Source organism: Portunus trituberculatus, chromosome 17, assembly GCF_017591435.1.
Source record: "Portunus trituberculatus isolate SZX2019 chromosome 17, ASM1759143v1, whole genome shotgun sequence".
NCBI classification, from domain to species: domain Eukaryota; kingdom Metazoa; phylum Arthropoda; class Malacostraca; order Decapoda; family Portunidae; genus Portunus; species Portunus trituberculatus.
The window spans coordinates 25,675,190-25,688,993 of record NC_059271.1 but is presented as its reverse complement, the minus strand read 5'-3'; the positions used below and the strand labels follow the sequence as shown (position 1 = coordinate 25,688,993).

The window sequence follows — 13,804 nt, the reverse complement described above, 5'->3', positions numbered from 1 at the left end:
TCCTACTCCTCCTCTTCCCTTCTCTCTCCCTCAGCCCTCCTACTCCTTCTCTTCCCTTCTCTCTCCCTCACCCCTCCTACTCCTCCTCTTCCCTTCTCTCTCCTCACCCCACCTACTCCTCCTCTTCCCTTCTCTCTCCCTCACCCCTCCTACTCCTCCTCTTCCCTTCTCTCTCCCTCACCCCTCCTACTCCTCCTCTTCCCCTTCTCTCCCTCACCCCTCCTACTCCTCCTCTTCCCTTCTCTCTCCCTCACCCCTCCTACTCCTCCTCTTCCCTCTCTCTCCCTCCTACTCCTCCTCTTCCTTCTCTCTCCCTCACCCCTCCTACTCCTCCTCTCCCTTCTCTCCCTCACCCCTCCTACTCCTCCTCTTCCCTTCTCTCTCCCTCACCCCTCCTCACCTCCTCTTCTTCTCTCTCCCTCACCCCTCCTACTCCTCCTCTTCCTTCTCTCTCCCTCACCCCTCCTACTCCTCTTCTTCCTTCTCTCTCCCTCACCCCTCCTACTCCTCTTCTTCCCTTCTCTCTCCCTCACCCCTCCTACTCCTCCTCTTCCTCTCTCTCTCCTCTCTCTCTCTCTCCCTCTCCTCCTCCTCCTCTTCTCTCTCTCTCCTCCTCTCCTCCTCTCCCTCTCTCCCTCCCTCCTCCTCCTCCTCTTTCTCTCTCCTCCCTCCTACTCCTCCTCTTCCCTTCTCTCTCCCTCCCTCCTATTCCTCCTCTTCCCTTCTCTCTCCCTCCCTCCTACTCCTCCTCCTCTTCCCTTCTCTCTCCTCCTCCTCCTCCTCTTCCTTCTCTCTCCCTCCCTTCTCCCTCCTCCTCCTCTTCCCTTCTCTCTCCCTTTCCCTCCTCCTCTACTTCCTCTACCCTTCCCTCCTACTTCCCCACCTCCTACCTCCCTTCTTCCTCTCAACCTCCTCTTCTGCTTCTCTTCCTCCTCTTTTTCTTCCTCTTCTGCTGCTTCTTCCAATATTTTTTTGACCTGCAAGAAAAATAAGAATTAGTAGTAATAGAAAGAAAGGCAATATCTTTTTGTTTAAGTATATAAATTGAAGCAGTACACGGCTACTTTAAAGTGAAGCCATCACTACTGTTGTTACCACATGGCTGCAGTAAATGTTTGTTACACTTTCCTATGGCACTGGACCAATACTAATGTCAACACAGAGCAATGTGATAACCATGTAACCACAGGAAAGACTTCTTCTTCTAATCTACTCCTATATTTTCATCTTTTTACAAGTGAAGCAAGTTCCTTTAATCCCTTCAGCACAGGGACGTACACATGTACATTTTTCCTCACTCCGTACACAGTACAGGGACGTATTCGTGTACGTCCTTTTCATTTGCAATCTTAATGGCTAAAATAACATGTTTTAGCACGCTGGGTGGATGTTTATAGTTTGTTGATACTGTATTGTGCTCTGAGGGTTTCTCAAGCTCCACCCACAATCCTGGGACCCAATGACATGCTAATTTGTCAACGACGTCGGGTGGCGTCACATGCCACGTGTGGCGTGCTTGCAACCTCTCACAGCCTACCTCCTCAGTTTGCCTGCGGGCCCCATACATATAGGATTGTGGTTTTTTTGTGCTCCCTACACCTAGCCATTTTGGATTGTAAAACACAAAGCGTTGTTTCATATTTTCAGCACAATGTCTAGTGATGAGCTTTCAGATTCTGGCTCAGAGTACTTGCCAGGGAGCTCTGATGAGGCGTGTAGTGATGAAAGTTATAAGAGTGGTGACAGTGATTTAGAAAATGATAGTGATAATGAATTATTGGATGAAAGTGAGGCTGTGGTTGACAAGGGATGGCGGGTTCATGTCAGACCCTTTTCGTGACGTGCGGCCTGACTCACTGCCTGTGTTTTGTGGTGATGAGAGAGTTACGTCCCACTTACCAGAGTTTGCCTGCCCACATGAAGCCTTTTGCTATTTTTTTGACATTGAAATTATAGATAAGCTTTGTGATTAGATGAACAAAAGAGCTGCTGAGTATTTTACCATGACAAAAAAACATAAGGTGAATGGACTGTTATGGAGGCCTATGAATAGTAATGATATGTAAGTGTTTGTGAGTTTGTTGATGGTTATGGGGGTAAATAAAATGCCCCGTATGTACATGTACTGGGCAAAAGACTTCATGGTAGGTGGCCCTAAGATTTTTTGCAAGGAGGTAATGACTCATTCAAGATTTCTGTGCCTTCTCAAGTTCCTAAGGTTTGCCAGCCCTGACGAGGTGAAGAAAAACAGCCCCAAATCCAGAGTAGAGCCTTTCCTCAACCTGCTGCGGCAACAAAGCCAGACTTTGCTTACACCAGGCAAAGACATTGCTGTAGACGAAGCATTGCTGCTGTGGAAGGGCAGACTTGGATTCAAGCAATTTATCAAGACAAAACGTTCACGTTTTGGGATCAAGGTGTTCGTTCTGTGCCCCTCACCTACAAATTGTAGTGGCTATTCATGGAATTTTGAAATTTATTATGGGAAGGACTCTTGTTTCTCCCTACCTGACAGTGCTTCCACGGACTTATCCATGTCAGAACTAGTGGTAGTGCACCTTTTGGGTGACCTGCTGGACAAGGGTCGACATGTTGTGACAGACAATTGGTATACAAGTTTGTGGCTTGGTAGGTACCTACTCACCAGGGACACCTTACTCACTGGAGTTGTGCGTGCCGACAGAGGACCACCCAAGATGCTCAAGAATGGAAAACTCACACGACACCAGGTTACATTCGCGAGAAATGGAAACACTCTGGTTGTGAAATACATGGATAGAAAGGAAGTCAATGTACTCACAACTCCGTATACTGCTGGCATTGTGGAGAAGACAAAGACCTTCTTTGGAGACGAGACTGTCTTTTATAATAAACCACTCCACATTGAAAAGTATAACAGCCTGATGGGCAGTGTAGATATGGCTGACCAGCTCCTTGAACCATATGCCTATGGCAAAAAGTCCCTTGCCTGGTTCAAGAAGCTGGGGATTCATTTCATCTTCCAGATGTTGCTGAACTCCTTCCTGGCCTACAAGAATCAGCAAAGATACAAGGGCAATTTTATGATGTACATCATTCAAGTCAGCAAGGAGTTGATAGGCCATCATAGTGCCGGTGCTAGGGCCATGTTCAAGAAAGAAGAGAAGGAAAAGATACACAGACCTAGGAAGAAGGTGCCTAAAGCTGACTTGATTCATGCCTTGGTTTGTTTCCAGCCAAAGAAACAAAAGAAGTGTCGTATCTGCTCTATCCAGCTAGGCACAGTCTATCACTGCCCTGGTTGTCCTGGTGAGCCTGGACTATGCTCCCAAGAACACTTCTTTGAATGGCACAGAGCTAACCCAGCAGCAGGTCACAAGGCAGGTCCCAGTGGGGCTGCCTGCAAGGGACAGTGAAGTTACCCCCTCATCATCACCACCTATCATCACCCACCAGCAACAACAAACATCTGGAGACAGGTAAGAGCAGACATATACATTGTTGTTTATTATGTTGCAATGCTCATTATGTTTACTATGTTTAGTATGTTTATCATGGAGGAAAAATTCATATTATCAAGTTTTCTGTATTCATACACGAATTATATGAAAGAAAATGACAATGGGAGCAAATTATGTAAATATGGTTGTGGGGCAAACACAGTGGGGGAGGGCGAGGTGGGAAGGAGCACGAGCTGTATGTTGCCGCGGAAGGAGTTTTTTTGGGCTGTGCTGAAGGGGTTAATCACAAATTGTAACTGACAAAATAAAATATCATGTAATTTCAAAGTGGTGTGCTTCATATGTTTCCACTGATTAATGGTGCTTCAGCATTGCCGGTGCTTACAGCTGTGGCACACTGAATTTGACAGATTCACCCTTAAGGTATTCACCAAATATGGAGTACTATGCTCATGGCATGTATATACTTATGACACACTATTTATAAATAAAAGCATAAATATATAAAAAGTCAATATCATTAACATCAAACCAGACATTGACAGTGACATGACCTCTTCCGAACCAGGGTCAACACCAGCCACTGATCTCTGTGTAGTGGTGACCTGCAATGTCGTCAAGAATGCATCCCCAGCAGCAGTGTCACAGTCTCTTCATTCATCCAGAACAGCTTTGGTGACTCAACACCTGAAAAATTATGTACCAGTTAGTGACATGTTTTGATATCAGTCTGTTTTTTAGGGCCTAGTGATGCTGTCAATTGTTTTACAGGTAGGGAATCATTCTTGGGGAGGTTTTGTTAGGTTTAGGTGTCTAGGTGATAAATTGGTCAGACAGGAGAGGTGAATGAAAGGCTGGAAGATCATCAATTACACTGAGAAAGGCTGGAATGCACACACCTTCCACACAGGAAAAATTCAAATTAACCAACAAAACACTGAATAGCTCAAAAAAACATAATACTACACACAGACACACACACACACACACACACACACACACACACACACACACACACACACACACACACAAGACCCCAGCTAGAATATGTAGCATGTGTCTGGTCACCGCATATGAAGAAAAATGTGAAGAAGGTAGAAAGGGTACAAAGGCTGGCAACAAGGATGGTACCAGGACTCAGGGAGTTAGACTATGAGGAAAGACTGAGGAAGCTGGGGCTGACCACATTAGAAGAGAGAAGAACAAGAGGAGACATGATAACTATGTATAAATTGGTGAACAATATTGACATACTGGATAGAGAGTTGATAAAGGTGACCACAAGTAATTATCTCCGAGGACATGGAAAAAAGCTAATAAAGGACATCTGTCTAAATGATGTGAGAAAATATAGTTTCCCGCATCGTAGCATTCATAAGTGGAATAAACTGAGCAGTCGTGTCGTTGATGCGGTGTGTGTCAATCAGATGAAAGAGAGATATGACAGGAATGGACAAGGAGACAGGACACAGAGAGCTTAGCTCGGGCCCTGTAATACACAAATAGGTAAATACAAATAGGTAAATACACACACAAGACGACCTTTTACTGGGCACTCGAAGATGAGGAAATGGTATATCAAGGAGAAACAGGAGGAGTTAGTGGAAGAGAATAGAGAGAGAGAGCAGGAAACTGAAAGTAGCTCATACTAATATGAATCAACTTAACTCAGGAATAATTGAACTTCATGACTATCTAAAAGAATAACTGGGATTTCAGAAACTAAACTGAAAGGTGAAATATTACAAGACAGTCTCACCAATCAGCAATGGACAGTATAACATTTGGGTAATAGACAGAAAAGATAAACAAGGTGGGGGAGTCAAGACAACAGCAGTGGGGTAAAATTCTTGGGGATATATATATTACTGGACATGATTATAAAACATGCTAAGACACAGTGGGTTTAAGAAATCACCACATTTAGGAATGATGATGAACCCTCAAGACTAAACATAATATTTACATAGGAACCAGAGATTGTGGATGCAATTTAATGTATTATATCCAAGAGTGTTTATTACAGATGACATGTCACCAAATAAACAAATTAGGAAAATTGTCAGAGACACCTACAACTTCTTGAGAAACATTAGAGTGGCATTTACTTATATAAATGGTAAAGAAAATATTAGTCACCCTAATAAGACAAAGACTAGAGAATACAGCAGTACTGTGGTCACTCAGTACAAAAAAGAACATCAGAAAATTTAAGAGGATACAAAGGCAAACCAACTCTTGCTGATTTAACATATTTAGGGAGAGCAGCAAGACTAGACCTGCCCACACTGAAGTAAAGAGGAAAGGACGACTTAATAACCATTACGAGGAACATGGAGGTTACCGATATGGAAGACTTACTAAAATGGGATACAAGGGCTACTACAGGACATGTAAATAAACTGAAAAGAGATAATAACTGAAAAAATTTCAAGGACAGCTTCCCCCACAGAGTAGTGGATATAGAACAAGCTGGACAAAATGGTGGCAAAGACCATGCATGATTTTAAGGCCTTGTTAGACACTAAAAAGACACAAAGATGGGACAGTGCAACCATAGCGCCCCTCCTGTACAATACAAATATGGTAAATAAATGCACACATATACACACACTTTTCCCACATCATCACCTACCCTGACACACCCGACACACCCAACACACCTGCATAGTAAGGTCCTGGAGAGCAGCACCAGCCTTAAACTCAGAGTGGCCACCTCCTTAACCTTCCAATCAGAAACCAGTGCTCAGACAACTTGCACCTGATCACATGACTTGGACCAGCGGCGGCAGCGACACCGAGCGAGACACTTGCATGGTTGGTGAGGCACTTCTCTGTAGGGTTATTAAGGGTGACTTTAGTCTTTTTTTAGAAATTAAAGGATAAGTTTTGAATGTTCAGGATGTTTTTAGAAAGAGACAAAGAATTTTAAGATGATTTTAGGTGCTTCGGAAGGCTTATGGACCTGATGGGGTCCCTCCTATTGTTCTCAAAAACTGTGCTTCTGTGCTTGCACCTTGCCTGGCCAAACTCTTCCAACTTTGTCTATCGACTTCTACCTTTCCTTCCTGCTGGAAGTTCACCTACATTCAGCCTGTTCCTAAAAAGGGTGACCGTTCTAACCCCTCAAACTACCGTCCTATAGCTTTAATCTCTTGCTTTTGCTGTTGCGTTAGACATATCAAAAGCTTTTGATAGAGTCTGGCATAAAGCTTTGATTTCAAAACTGCCCTCCTACGGCTTCTATCCTTCTCTCTGCGACTTTATCTCAAGTTTCATTTCCGACCGCTCTATTGCTGCTGTGGTAGACAGCTACTGTTCTTCTCCTAAACCTATTAATAGTGGTGTTCCTCAGGATTCTGTCCTGTCACCCACTCTCTTTCTATTATTCATTAATGACCTTTGTGAGGGGCACCGCATTATTTCCCGTTTAGTTAACTATATTATATGCGTAGCCTATGGCTACCCATCGCGGACCCCTCAGGCTGTTCTGCTAAGCAGACAACTCACCTCCCTCTTCTCGCTTCTCGTTGCGAGCGGGACTCAGTACAGAGTTAGCCTTCAGCGGAGATAGACACCCCTCTCGTCGGTCTGGCACAGTGAGAGAGACGCGTGTTGGCTGGGCTTTCGAAGTACTCATAAGTCATTGGTCTGGGAGTTGTGCCCTCCTGTTGAGTAGCTGGCTTGTTACTCGGTAGACCGTGGCTGTGTAGAACAACAGGCTTGTTGTTCTGAGAAAGTGTGGCCGGTTGGGGCTGCATTTCTCGTGCGTTCGTCCACTCGGGTGTGGCGACACGGAGAGACACGCTTTGTCTCGTGCTGTTTGTTTTGTTGGTGGCCGTGGTCACCAGTGTGTTTGGTGGACGGCTGTGTGCCCCACCATCTGTTGTGTAGTATCAGTAGTATACTGTTTATAGTACGGCCAGTCTTCAGCGGAGTTTAACACGTACGATCTCGGCACAGGAAGAGACACGTGTGGCTGGACTGTGCATTAGCAGTACTCATAAGTCATTGGTCTGGGAGTTGTGCCCTCCTGTTGAGTAGTTGGCTTGTTACTCGGTAGACCGTGGCTGTGTAGAACAACGGGCTTGTTGTTCTGAGAAAATGTGGCCGGTTGGGGCTGCATTTCTCGTGCGTTCGTCCACTCGGGTGTGGCGATGCGGAGACACACGCTTTGTCTCGTCCTGTTTGTTTTGTTGGTGGCCGTGGTCACCAGTGTGTTTGGTGGGTGGCTGTGTGCCCCCACCATCTGTTGTGTAGTATCAGTAGTATACTGTTTATAGTACGGCCAGTCTTCAATGGAGTTAACACGTACGATCTCGGCACAGGAAGAGACACTTGTGGCTGGACTGTGCCTTAGCAGTACTCATAAGTCATTGGTCTGGGAGTTGTGCCCTCCTGTTGAGTAGCTGGCTTGTTACTCGGTAGACCGTGGCTGTGTAGAACAATGGGCTTGTTGTTCTGAGAAAGTGTGGCCGGTTGGGGCTACATTACTCGTGCGTTTGTCTCGTGCTGTTTGTTTTGTTGGTGGCCGTGGTAACCAGTCCACTCGGGTGGGGGCGCGGAGGAGACACACACTTTGTCTCGTCCTGTTTGTTTGTTGGTGGCCATGGTCACCAGAAAGTGTGGCCGGTTGGGGCTGCATTTCGTGCGTGGTGTGGCGGCAGCTGTGTGCCCCCACCATCTGTTGTGTAGTATCAGTAGTATACTGTACCGTGGCTGTGTAGAACAACGGGCTTGTTGTTCTGAGAAAGTGTGGCCGGTTGGGGCTGCATTTCTCATGCGTTCATCCACTCAGGTGTGGCGACACGGAGAGACACGCTTTGTCTCGTGCTGTTTGTTTTGTTGGTGGCCACGGTCACCAGTGTGTTTGGTGGGCGGCTGTGTGCCCCCACCATCTGTTGTGTAGTATCAGTAGTATACTGTTTATAGTACGGCCAGTCTTCAGCGGAGTTAACACGTACGATCTCGGCACAGGAAAAGACACGTGTGGCTGGACTGTGCATTAGCAGTACTCATAAGTCATTGGTCTGGGAGTTGTGCCCTCCTGTTGAGTAGCTGGCTTGTTACTCGGTAGACCGTGGCTGTGTAGAACAACGGGCTTGTTGTTCTGAGAAAGTGTGGCCGGTTGGGGCTGCATTTCTCGTCGTTAAATCCACTCGGTGTGGCGACGCGGAGAGACACGCTTTGTCTCGTCCTGTTTGTTTTGTTGGTGGCGGTGGTCACCAGTGTGTTTGGTGGGCAGCTGTGTGCCCCCACCATCTGTTGTGTAGTATCAGTAGTATACTGTTTATAGTACGGCCAGTCTTCAGCGGAGTTAACACGTACGATCTCGGCACAGGAAGAGACACGTGTGGCTGGACTGTGCCTTAGCAGTACTCATAAGTCATTGGTCTGGGAGTTGTGCCCTCCTGTTGAGTAGCTGGCTTGTTACTCGGTAGACCGTGGCTGTGTAGAACAACGGGCTTGTTGTTCTGAGAAAGTGTGGCCGGTTGGGGCTGCATTTCTCATGCGTTCATCCACTCAGGTGTGGCGACACGGAGAGACACGCTTTGTCTCGTGCTGTTTGTTTTGTTGGTGGCCGCGGTCACCAGTGTGTTTGGTGGGCGGCTGTGTGCCCCCACCATCTGTTGTGTAGTATCAGTAGTATACTGTTTATAGTACGGCCAGTCTTCAGCGGAGTTAACACGTACGATCTCGGCACAGGAAAAGACATGTGTGGCTGGACTGTGCATTAGCAGTACTCATAAGTCATTGGTCTGGGAGTTGTGCCCTCCTGTTGAGTAGCTGGCTTGTTACTCAGTAGACCGTGGCTGTGTAGAACAACGGGCTTGTTGTTCTGAGAAAGTGTGGCCGGTTGGGGCTGCATTTCTCGTGCGTTCGTCCACTCGGGTGTGGCGACGCGGAGAGACACGCTTTGTCTCCTCCTGTTTGTTTTGTTGGTGGCCGTGGTCACCAGTGTGTTTGGTGGGCGGCTGTGTGCCCCCACCATCTGTTGTGTAGTATCAGTAGTATACTGTTTATAGTACCGGCCAGTCTTCAGCGGAGTTAACACGTACGATCTCGGCACAGGAAGAGACACGTGTGGCTGGACTGTGCCTTAGCAGTACTCATAAGTCATTGGTCTGGGAGTTGTGCCCTCCTGTTGAGTAGCTGGCTTGTTACTCGGTAGACCATGGCTGTGTAGAACAACGGGCTTGTTGTTCTGAGAAAGTGTGGCCGGTTGGGGCTACATTACTCGTGCGTTTGTCCACTCGGGTTGGGGGCGCGGAGGAGAGACACGCTTAGTCTAGTCCTGTTTGTTTGTTGGTGGCCATGGTCACCAGTGGGGTTTGGTGGGCGGCTGTGTGCCCCCCACCTCTTTTGTATAGTTTCAGTAGTATATTGTATTGTAGTGGTAGTAGCCATGCACACTATTGAATGCTGAGAGGCTTCATGTCGGCCAGTGGTGCGTAGTTGTCGTCCGCCAGACTTGTCTGTGACAAGTATCTGGACTCTGTGTATAGCTGTTGTCACCCGTTGGTGGTGTCTGGGCTTGTGTACATCACTGGATGTGCTGTACACATCATATATTGTAGTAGATTGTAGGCTAGGGGTGTCAGTCTGACAGGTGTTAGGAAGCCAGCGCTCAAGTGGCCCTTTTTCTAACTTTCTATTTTTTTGCCCTTGGCTGGCCCTCTTCCCTATATAAAAAAAATAAATAAAAAATTTAAGTGTGTTTAAGGTGTGGAAAAGGGGTATTTAGGATTAAGGGTGTTTTTGGGGTGTGGAAATGTTTTTTTGTTTTTAAGGTGATGAAGATTAAGACAGCATATTTAGGGTGCAGAAGTGAATTTTAGGCCTCTTTAGTTAGGCAAATAATAACACGAATAAATGTTGAACTACTTGATTTGATCACTAATTAATAAACAAGATAAACTATTTTACATAATACAGCAATGTCTTTTCCAGTTGTACACTCAAAATAAACTTTAAGGTTGAATTACGTATACTATAAAAAATCTATTGAACAATTCAGTTATGTCTGGGATACTGCCAGGCCATCATGAAATAGATAATACTCATATTTGGATGAAAATTACTTTTGAAAGATGTGTCAAAGATCAATGGATAACTGAATGAAGATCAATATTAAATAGTAAATCTTCAAGTCACACTTATGGCACATTTCCTACAAAGCTTACTTCTTTTTATGTAAGAGAGAAAACTGACCAAAGAGTTACTTAAACCCTTCAATAGCATGATGCATTTTCATATTTATTCTCCTTACTATTTGGTGATTTCATACAGCTTCAGGAATTTATGTGGTGATTAAAATAATGAAAACTCTAGTATTAATCTTCTATCTTCCAAAGAGCCTTGCTAATGTAAATAAAATAGTTTAATCATACACAAATCTCAAGGTAGAAATGTGTCCCAGTATTGAAGGGGTTAAAAGAAATTGCAGAAATTGTACAGAATTAGCCTCAGTTAGTCTAAGTTAGGTTAGTAATAAGGAACTAATGATCACAGATTACCCACAAATTATAACGCACAGGTATATTACATACAACTCAAAGAGAGGAGAGGAGACAATATATAATGAATAATGATTATGTCATAGTAGTGGATGAGTTTCAGGTTTTGCTCGAATGTACAAATAACAACCGAATCACAGAACTCAGGTCAATGTATTCATTACCAAGAAAGTAAACAGATCATGCAGGGCCACCACAGAATGCCTGTGCGACCCACCCAAGAAAAAGGACAATGCTGGAGAGCAATGTGCAACTGCCGCTAACCCTCACCGAGGATGGATGCCCCCCCCAAGCCAGTCAAGAGAGCCACTCGACAACCCTGGAGTCCCTCAGGAATGGCCCCTGCTTCCCCTGCCTCAGAAAGCAAGTCACCTGAGGCAGACTGTGAAGAGGATGCTGCAGGTGAATGGACATTGGTCAGCAGCAAGAAGCGCTGCTCCAGCTCAATTCCAGCCCGGACTGCCAGCCCCGAGCCAGACCAGGGCATCTGATGACTACCAGCCCTGAGCCAGACCAGGGACATCTGATGGCAGCCATACAAATGCTAACGCAGCAGATGTCTTGCCTGGCACTGGAAGTGGACAGCCTGAAGACACAGATGCAACACCATCGCAATGAACGGTAAGACTTTCCGCACCCTAACATGGAATGTCAATGGTCTACATGCCCACTTCACTGACCTACACTCTCATGTCCTTCTCCATAAGCCTGACATTATTGCCTTACAGCAGGTAGGGCCACAGGTGCCGGAGCTGCGGGGTTATGCCTCCCACACCCTAAGTTGTGGTGACGGCAGTAGTTGAGGGATTGCCACTTACATTAAACATGGGATTCCAGTTAACTTCATGGAAATGGGGGTCACTGAGGATATTGAATTTATTACTGTTTGCTTGCACACTGTGGGTAAAATTATTTACTTTGTAAACATGTACATTCATGCTGGTGCTTTAACCCCTTCCTCGGCAGAAACGAGTATACTCGTTTTCACTAAATGTTCCGTTTTCCGTCGTCAACGAGTATACTCGTCTAAACTTTTACCCTCAAAAACCAGCTACAGACGTATATATTCGTTTTCACTAAATGTTTCGTTTTCAGTCATTGACGAGTATACTCGTCTAAAATTTGATCTTCAAAAAACCAGCCACAGACGTATGTACTCGTCAATTCTGAGCCTTCTTAAGCCATTCTACATGTGAAACGAGTATTTTTGTCAAATTGTACGCCTAGCAGAGGCGACAGGGAGGAGCGGTGGGATTTCAAGGACGCTCTTACTAGATTTGCTCCGGCAACCACTGTCGTCGCATGGGTGTTGTTTTCATTCACATTACCACTTATTTTTTTGTATTTTCAAATAATTTACACCTCAAATGTCTAGTTCTAAGGAAGATAGCAAATATGAACCTTCCCTCAGAAGCTTGAATACTTCTCATGACACTGCCAGTTCATCAGGCAATGAATATTTCTCGACAAGTGAGGAGGAGGAGGAGGAGGAGGGGGGAGGTGAGGGGAGGGGAGAGCTTGGAGTTTATAGGATGACGAGTTAACTCGTATATGTCTACAAAGGTATTTTCAAAATGAAAAGTTAACCATAAAAATGGGGGAAAACAGTAATTACAAGATGTTTTCATAATCAGCATGAAAAATACTATATAGAACCAAAATAAAAAGAAAATTAGTCTGAAAAAGAAACGTTTTTAACTAAAAAATTGTTGGGGAAGGGGTTAAATATTGCAAATTTTCCTGAATATGGTCTTGAAGAGCAAAGTGGGTGACTTCAATGCCCGGCATAAGGAATTAGAAGCCACCTCACCAATGCCAATGGTGTGTGCTGGAAGGCTTTCCTTGACACCACAGATACAGCTGTATTTAATGGGGACTACACACCCACATATGTTCAAGGAGGCAGACTTGATTATGTAGCCCTCATCAATATGCCAACATATACTGCCGAAACTTATCTTGTCAGGTCATTGCTGAGTGACCACTTCCCCTTGAGGCGACCCTCCCTGTGCAGTCCACCCCGGCAGTGCCAAAGAAGCGCTTAACAGTGCCACCATCCAGGATGGCGGGCCTCGTCATCCATGTGGTGGCATGGTACACTGCCGTGAAGGGCTCCTTTGCTGATGCAGAGGCACTGTTCGACGGACTCCTGCACACCATCGAGGGATTCATCGCGACTCCAAGGGTTCTGGCAAGGGCCCATGCTCCCCACTGCTGGACTTACACTACCAACCCTGTGATTCTGAACTGCCAACAGATGCTCGCTGCCTACCAGAGATGTTGGCAGCTCAACCCAGCAGACACAGAGTCACGGGATGCCATGGTTATCGTGGCTCGACACCTAATGGATCTGCGGCAGCAGGAAAGGAAGAAGTACTGGGTCTCCTTCCTGGACAAGGTGTGCAGAACCCAGTCCCTCCAGGAGGTGTGGCACCATATCAACAGCATCCAGGGCAAGTCCAGACAACAGGTGAAATTCACCTCGGTTGTCTGCTGGTCACCAAGCCAGTCTTCCCCATTACGGAGCGAGCTCAGAGCTCATAGGCCGATCTTCGGGTAAGACTGAGACCACATCAACACACTCCACACACCGGAAAGCGAGGCCACAACCCCTTGAGTTACGAGGTGTGTGACCCTGATCCTGCAGGCATGCCACAAGAACTCGTCTTGCAGTGGAAGGAAGCCTCATCCTTCTCTGGCCTTCCTGTGGAACACCAGGAGGCGCTTGATCAGCAAAGACTACGGAAGGATGGAGTTGCTTCACCACAGTGTTTCTCTGCTGGATGACACCTGTGTGCCTTCACCACAGTGTTTCTCTGCTGGATGACACCTGTGTGCCTATCACGC

General features: G+C 46.0%; 1 long non-coding RNA gene across 2 annotated transcripts in view; it reads right to left on the bottom strand.

The window, feature by feature from the left end:
• Positions 1 to 926: 926 nt before the first annotated feature.
• Positions 927 to 13,804, bottom strand: part of LOC123505031 — a 43,499-nt gene continuing 30,621 nt past the window's right edge. The window contains exons 3-5 of one of the 2 annotated variants that reach the window (XR_006675026.1): positions 6,104 to 6,274; positions 3,995 to 4,127; positions 927 to 977 (exon numbers count right to left, since the gene is read on the bottom strand). This is a non-coding gene — a long non-coding RNA (uncharacterized LOC123505031). Of the gene's footprint in view, positions 978 to 1,020; positions 4,128 to 6,103; positions 6,275 to 13,804 lie in introns of those variants that run through there. The other variant, XR_006675025.1, reaches the window with a different exon arrangement.